The 7,139-nt window shown below is 42.6% G+C and overlaps 1 pseudogene; it reads right to left on the bottom strand.

The window, feature by feature from the left end:
- Nucleotides 1–441: 441 nt before the first annotated feature.
- Nucleotides 442–3,190, bottom strand: LOC138166353 (polyadenylate-binding protein 1-like; annotated as a pseudogene).
- Between the last annotated feature and the right edge of the window lie 3,949 nt (nt 3,191–7,139).

Here is a 7,139-nt window from a genome sequence, read left to right as displayed (position 1 = left end):
CTGTTTAAGGTATTTTTATTAAAGCAAGAATTTTATAATCCAAATTGTGTTTCCTTGCTCAGCTATCAATTCTGTTATCTAAAGCAGTGGTGATATTCTGAGCTTTTCCATGGTAAAGAATTAAAAAATTAAAGAAAGTAATGCTTCAAATTTTTGTACTGTGCTGAAAATTCTTTTTCCCCCAGGTCTATAAAACATTAATTTGTTTTTATGTATTTTACTATTTTTGTTTTTCTTTTTTTTGTTTTTAAATCAGTAAGTAATCTAGGACTAGCACTGAGTTTGCTAGACCTGGCATTTGCTCAGTGCATCAGGTTCAAAGTTTGCTTTCCTTTTCAAATTTATTTTATATTTTGCAATGTTTTCTCTCAATATTTAAGTTTTTTAGATATTTTTCTTCAGTGAAGCAGAGTTTCCATTTTGTGGTCCCTGATCTTTCTTTTAAACAGTTGGAATGCCAGTGGCACTGTTAACTGCTTTCTGGGCATTGTCTTTAGAGTGGTTAACTTGCAGTACAGCTATGGCTTCACTAACCTTAGAGTGAAGAGACTCAGGAGACTCAAGCATATGAAGAAACTCAGAGTTATCAATTTCTAGCAACATGCCAGTGATTTTACATTAAGGGTGGGGCGCATGGCCTGAATGAGTGTTGTGGGCGTTTGCCCTCACAACAGATTTAGACGACTAGCCCCACGGCCCTCTCATTTACCCATCCCGGGTCTTCGGTCGTCACCGGCCCCTCACGGGGAAAAAACACCAGACAGAAGGCGGAGGAGTGAAGCGGGGTGGTTTATTCTTCAGCAGTTACATGACGGAGAGAGAGAGAGAGCCCTCTCACACAAGAAAATATATAGCGAATCCGAGCCAATCAGATCGCAGTCTTACATTTATAGCCTTATATGGTGATCACCCCATGGCCTTATATGGAGATCACCCCATCAAGCTTATACATATTCATTCAAAGCAACCATGGCACCGCCCATAAACCCCTCCCCCTCCCCCATCAAATGAGTAGTAGGCCTTTCATCCAACATCTGCTTTTGCTTTTGAGGAGCGGTGGATACCAACATGGAAGCAGTTAAAGATTCCTGACCTTGCACATGAATAGCAGGCTGTCACATGATAACCTGTGGTTGTGCAGTAAGATGCTGTTGAGGATTGTGAACACCTGCAGCATACTTATACTGTGGAACTGTGTGGACAGCAGGAGTGGCTGCAGCAGCATCTGCTGTAGGATGTGGACCCATTGTCTGAATTGATGTGCTTGCAACATGCTATGTTGACATGACCCATTGTTATAGTAATGTAAATTTTTAAGATCTTTCCTGCCCCTAAGTTAAGTGCACCTGGAGCCTGTCGTGGGAGGCATGTTTTTCAGGAACACTCACACCTTGGTGCTTTGTGATTGGGCAGTGGGTCAAGACAATTTTTACATTCTCTGAGCCAGGAGAAGGCTATATAAACTCTGTTGTGAGGTTTTGTTTTGGGGCTCACTTTGAGAAGTGTTGTGTGATTTGACCAGATGAGACTCTGGGCAGCTGTTGAGAGCCCCCCGGCTTTGAAAAACCCAGTTGTAGATGCTTCCCTCTTTGGTAACTGTGATTTGGTATGAATGTAATGATTGGACAGTTTGGAAGCCTGTCTGCTTGAAATGTTTCTGTCTGTATACTCTGAAGTTAGGGGTGCTGACCTTTTCCCCCTGAACTCGGTAAATGATATGTTTGATTGATTAAAGCAAGATTGTTAACCCATTTTGAGTTGCTTTCCTTTAAAAAAGCAGATCTAAGAACCTGTGTTGGCAGCCACCCTGGGCATTCTGGTGTGCTTGCTGCTACACTGGCGGAACCTGTGAAGAAGCTAGTCTCATTGTACTAAATGGTGGCCTAGAAGTGCTAGGCAGATAGCACCAGGCATGTTCTGGAATGGATGAGGTCTGGCACCCTGAGCAGTCCGGCGAGAACTTGGTCTGAGGTGAGCAATTTGACTAGCAGAATAGTATGCAGGACAGTTCTGAGTCTGAGAAATGGCTGCCATGAAGTAACTTGAAGGAGACTGATAGGGATTGATTATAGGGTTGGGTACAGCTCTGACGCTAGCCATTCTCTGCATATACTGGTTTGTGAGGTGAGCTTGCTACTCCCCTTTGTGCTGGGGGGCTACATACACTGGCTTAGTGACAACAATCCTGCCATTCATTTCTATGACTGCTATGGTGGCTTCTTCTGGCGAAGAGAAACATACAAACCGAAACCCTTTGCTTTGGCCACCTTCCATCATCACCTTTGCACCAAATAGTGAGAACTCCTTTCCAAGACGATCATAGTCAATACCATTATCAAGATTTTTCACATACTGGTTAACACCCTGGTATCTGGTGGTCCTATCTTGCTTCATTTGTTCAAATTTTCGCTTGAGTTTCATCTGTCTTTCCACTTTTTTCTGAGCTCCGCAACATAAATTTGTTTTTCATTGAATTCTTTTCCATTCATCTTATCTACAGCTTTTTGTGCAACTTCATGTCTTTTAGAGCTCACAAAGCCAAAATCTTTGGATTTTCCACTTTCATCAGTATTACTTTTATACTTAAAGTAGGTCCAAACTTGCCAAAGAGCTCCTTCAGTCTTGTCATCATCCATGTCTTCACCAAAATTTTTGATGTAAACATTGGTGAACTCTTTTGCTCTAGCTCCAAATTCTGCTTCTCTTCCTTTACGGGATTTAAATCCACCAACAGAGACTTTTTGATCATTAAGAAGCATTCCATTCATTTTTTCAATAGCTCCTTTAGCAGCTTCTTGTGTCCCTTTGACCCGTTTTCATCACATACCACCCTACAAGAAAGGACGTTTCCAAAAGCAGAAAATGTGTCATACAATGCTTTATTATCAATGGATTTATCCAAATTTTTGATGAATATATTGCCTACATCAGTTTTACCTATGTAGTCATGGATCACGTTGAGACATCAAAATTCATTACTTCTGATGCGTCCACTGGCTGCTGGAAGTTGACATAGGCGTAGACCATGAAAGACAGCCCTACAGACACAGATGGAGAGTCTGGACCGGCCAGGCTGAACCTCTCATAGATCATCGCTTCGGTCACATGGGGTGCAGCTTCCCAATAGAGAGCGAGGCCATAGGGTAGTTGGGGGCACTGGGGTTCATCTCAGCGCTGCCTCCCGAAGGGCCACAAGCAGTGGAAAGAGGTAGGGGAGTGTGGGGGACCGGAATCTGGAACTGGAGGTTTGGGGGGGGGGGTGGCGCGGAGAGGGCAAGAGCAAAGCGACAAAAACCAAGCAACCAGAATCGAAAACTATTCAACGACCACGGAACTGGTACGGTCTGCAGCCGGCTCCCCATGCTGCTTGCCCAGCGGCTGGCTCAGGAGGTGGCTGTGGTCTTCCGCAGTGGGGAAGGCCTGGCCCTTGTTCCCTCTCAGAGCTGCTTTGGGGCCGCCCCGGGCTTCTGGTCGGTCTCACCTACTTCACCGGGTTATTTTATAAAAGAGGAAAAAAAAATAAAAGTCTCCAAAGGGGGAGACGCGGATTTTTAATGGTTTTTTAGTTGTGGATTTTAAAATTTTTAAAGACATTTAATAATAAATGTGCGTTCAGGCCTGAAGCACGAAGTTGGCACAGGTCCTCAAGATAAGTATCGAATGAATTTACACCCAGCCTGGAACGGAGAAGTGTGCAATGTCCTCAGGAGAAGACAATTAGGGAGGAGGACTATGGCTCTATAAAGCTGTGCCTGGAACAATAAACATGGGCTCTTTACTTTCACCATTCTGAGAGTCTCTTTTTATGCACCCACTAGCAACCTCTGGGTCAGTGATTCTTTCTTAGCCCTGCTTGGGGATGGCAGGGCTCCCATACTTTCTCAGTCCTGCTGCAGGACAGCAGGGCTCCCCATAACTGGCTCCCCACAGGCTAGAAGTTCTATTGTGGTTGAATTCTCTTGTACCGATACTTGAGTACAGCTGGGCAAGTTGCTTATCTGGGTTCCATTTGTCTGCTCTTTTTCATAGCTGGTTCTTTTTTTCTGATTGGCACCTCCCATTCCTTGATGCCACTTCCTCCTTCAAGTAACTATCTATCTGTAGTCATATCTGACTAGAACTTGGGTCTCTGCTCCCTGCTGGATGTAGTGTCTCCTATCAGTCAAGTATCTGTGTTCAGAGTGTCATGGCTAGTGGAATATAAGGGAAAAGGGAGAAACAAACCATTTTCTGTTTCCCATAAGCGATTCCTTCTCAATTGGTTTCCTCAACTCTTTAACTATTGGCTTGAAACTGATGAAATCTTTCTAGCACTTAGCAATGTAAAATACTGTAAAAGCATGCATAATTTTTGCTTATCCAATGAAGCTGATTCTTATAATTCTATCAAAGGAAGGGGTTCATGGTTCATGCTGGGTTTGGCTGCAATTTTACTGTCAGTTTAACCATTTTCTTATGTTGTTAATTCTTTTTTTTTTTTCTTTTTTGGAGAGGGGAAGGTAGGGCAATTGCGGTTAAGTGACTTACCCAGGGTCACAGGTCTAGTTTTGTGTTAAGTGTCTGAGGCTGGATTTGAACTCAGGTCCTCCTGACTCCAGGACAAATGCTCTATTCACTGTGCCACCTAGTTGCCCCTATGTTGCTAATTCTTCATAATCTATGACTAAGTTTTGTGAATAAATCAAATGAGTTGAGGAAGGCAATCTCCTCCCCCATTTATTATATTTGAAAATATTTTAATTCAGCTTAGTTAATGGAAAGACAGGACTGCAGAGTCAAAAATATAACATGAAGGGAGTGATAAAGTAGAAGAGAGAATTAAGTTGGAAGGCAGTGAACACATCAGAAGCCATTACAAATGGTTAACCAACAAGCATTTATTAAATACCCATGTGCTAGACACTGGGCTAAGCACTCTGGAGACAAAGAGAGGTAAAAGTCCCTGCTCTCATGGAGCTTATAGTTTAATGAGGGAGACTGTCGTGAAGAGAATAAGAGCAAGACTGAGACCTGGGTACAAGGTAAATTTAGGTGTGGATTTACTGATAAAGTGCATGACTGTTTGGAGTATACACTCAAATCAGGCAAATGAGGGACCATACAATGCTTATAAACACAAAAACCACAATTGGGGAGGGGAGCTAGCATAAGCAATGACATACAGAAGTCAAGAACAGCAATTGGTTGGATCTATAGCTCAGGGCTAATTCAGGAATCATGGTGCAAGGGTACAAGGGTGCTACCTTCCTTGTGACAGGGGCCCTCTTAAAACAGGGTGGTGGGTACAGGGTGGAGGGCACAGGGGGAGTGGAATTCCCCAGAACAGGCTGGGGTCATGTTCTGGGTGAAGGGTGTGGGGGACCCTGCTTAGTCAGCATTCTGGGTGGGGACCTCGCTGGGTCAGCATCCCAGAACAGGGGATCTCTTACATGAGATATCTCTTACATGAGATAGACTTGCCCTGTGATCTCTATACAGACTTGTACCATGACCCTTATACAAAATGCTACTTCAAGGCTTACTGATTTAAGGAAGTACTATTTCAGGAAAAGATAAGGGAGCAGGGATTCATTTTTACCCAGCCTTTAAGCTGTTACAAGTGGTTACAGGGTTTAGGATAGAGACAAAGACAAATATAAAGGGGCTTAATGGTGGGATCCAAATTAGGTGGCATGGGATTTGGGTTAGGGTACAACAAGACAATATGCAAACAATTATGCACAAATGAGTTATACACAAGATAAATTGGGTACTAGCATTAAAGGAGAAATGCTTCTTATAGAAGGTGGGATTTCAGCTGAGACTTGAAGGAAGCCAGAGAAGTTAGGAGGTAGAGATAAGGAAGGAAAGAGTTATAGGTATAAAAGACAGCTAGTGAAAATGCCCAGAGTTAGGAGATGGAATATCTCATTTGAGTAACAGCAAGGAGGCCAGTGTCACTGAATCACAGAGTAGAAGAGGTATAAGGAGTAAAGGGTTGGAAGGATAGTTAGGGACCAATCCTAGAGAGCTTTAAAAGCTGAAAAACATATTTTATGATTTATCCTGGAGGCAAATGGGAGCCAATGGAGTTAATTGAATGGGGTCAGGGAGACAAGGAAGAATGACATTTTGGAAGTGGCACTTTAAGAAAATCAATCAGGGCAGCTAGATGGTGCAGTGAATAGAGCACTGGCCCTGGAGTCAGAGGACCTGAGTTCAAATCCAGCTTCAAACACGTAACACAAAAACTAGCCATGTGACCTTGGCCAAATCACTTAACCCCAACTGCCCTCCAAAAAAAGCAAAAAAAAAAAAAAAAAGAAAAGAAATCTTAGAGCTGAGTGGAGGATAGAGTGGAGTGGGAAGAGACTTAAATCAGGGAGATCAAACAGTAATCTATTGCAATAGTCCAGGAGTGAGGCAGTGAAGGTTTGTACTAGGGTGGTGGAAGTGTCTGAGGAGAGAAGAGTGCAAGATATATTGCAAGAAAGATAAAAACAACCAGACCTGGCAACTGATTAGATATTGGAGGTGTGGGGGAGGTTGAGAGAGTAAATAAAAAAGAATGACACCTAGATTTTGAGCATTAATAAATGGAAGAATGGTGGTAATCTCCACAGAAATAGGGAAATTAGGCAGAGGGGAGGGTTTTGGAAGAAAGAGTTCAGTTTTATACACTTTGAATTTAAAATGTCTGTAAGACTTCCAGATCAAAATGTTCAACAGGCATTTGAATATGTGAGATGAGGGGTCAAGAAAGAGGATAGAGCTGGGCAAATAAATCTGAGAATCATCTGAATAAAGATGATAGTTGCACCCAATGAAGCTGATGAGATCCCAAAGTGAAATAGTATAGAGGGAGAGGAAGATGCAGGCTAGGATGCTAAGGATGCTATTTGGGAGATACTCATGATTAATGGATATGTTCCAAATGATGATCTAGCAAAAGTGATGAGAAGAAATGATTAGATAAGTAGGAGGAGAACCAGGAGAGAGAAATGTCATGGAAACCTAGAGAGAAGAGAGTTTCAAGGAGAAAAGGGTGATTTGAGGGTAAAAGACTGCAGAGGAAGTCAAGAAGAATGAAGATTGAGAAAAGACTCTTAGATTCGGCAATTTAGAGATCATTGGTAATTTAGGAGTTTTAGTTGACTGGT

The sequence above is a fragment of the Petaurus breviceps genome, unplaced genomic scaffold (genome assembly GCF_028583685.1).
Source record: "Petaurus breviceps papuanus isolate PSGF00001 unplaced genomic scaffold, PetGlider_PUasm1.0 221, whole genome shotgun sequence".
NCBI classification, from domain to species: Eukaryota; Metazoa; Chordata; class Mammalia; order Diprotodontia; family Petauridae; genus Petaurus; species Petaurus breviceps.
Note: the sequence above shows the minus strand (reverse complement) of the source record. Positions and strands in the feature narration are given on the sequence as shown.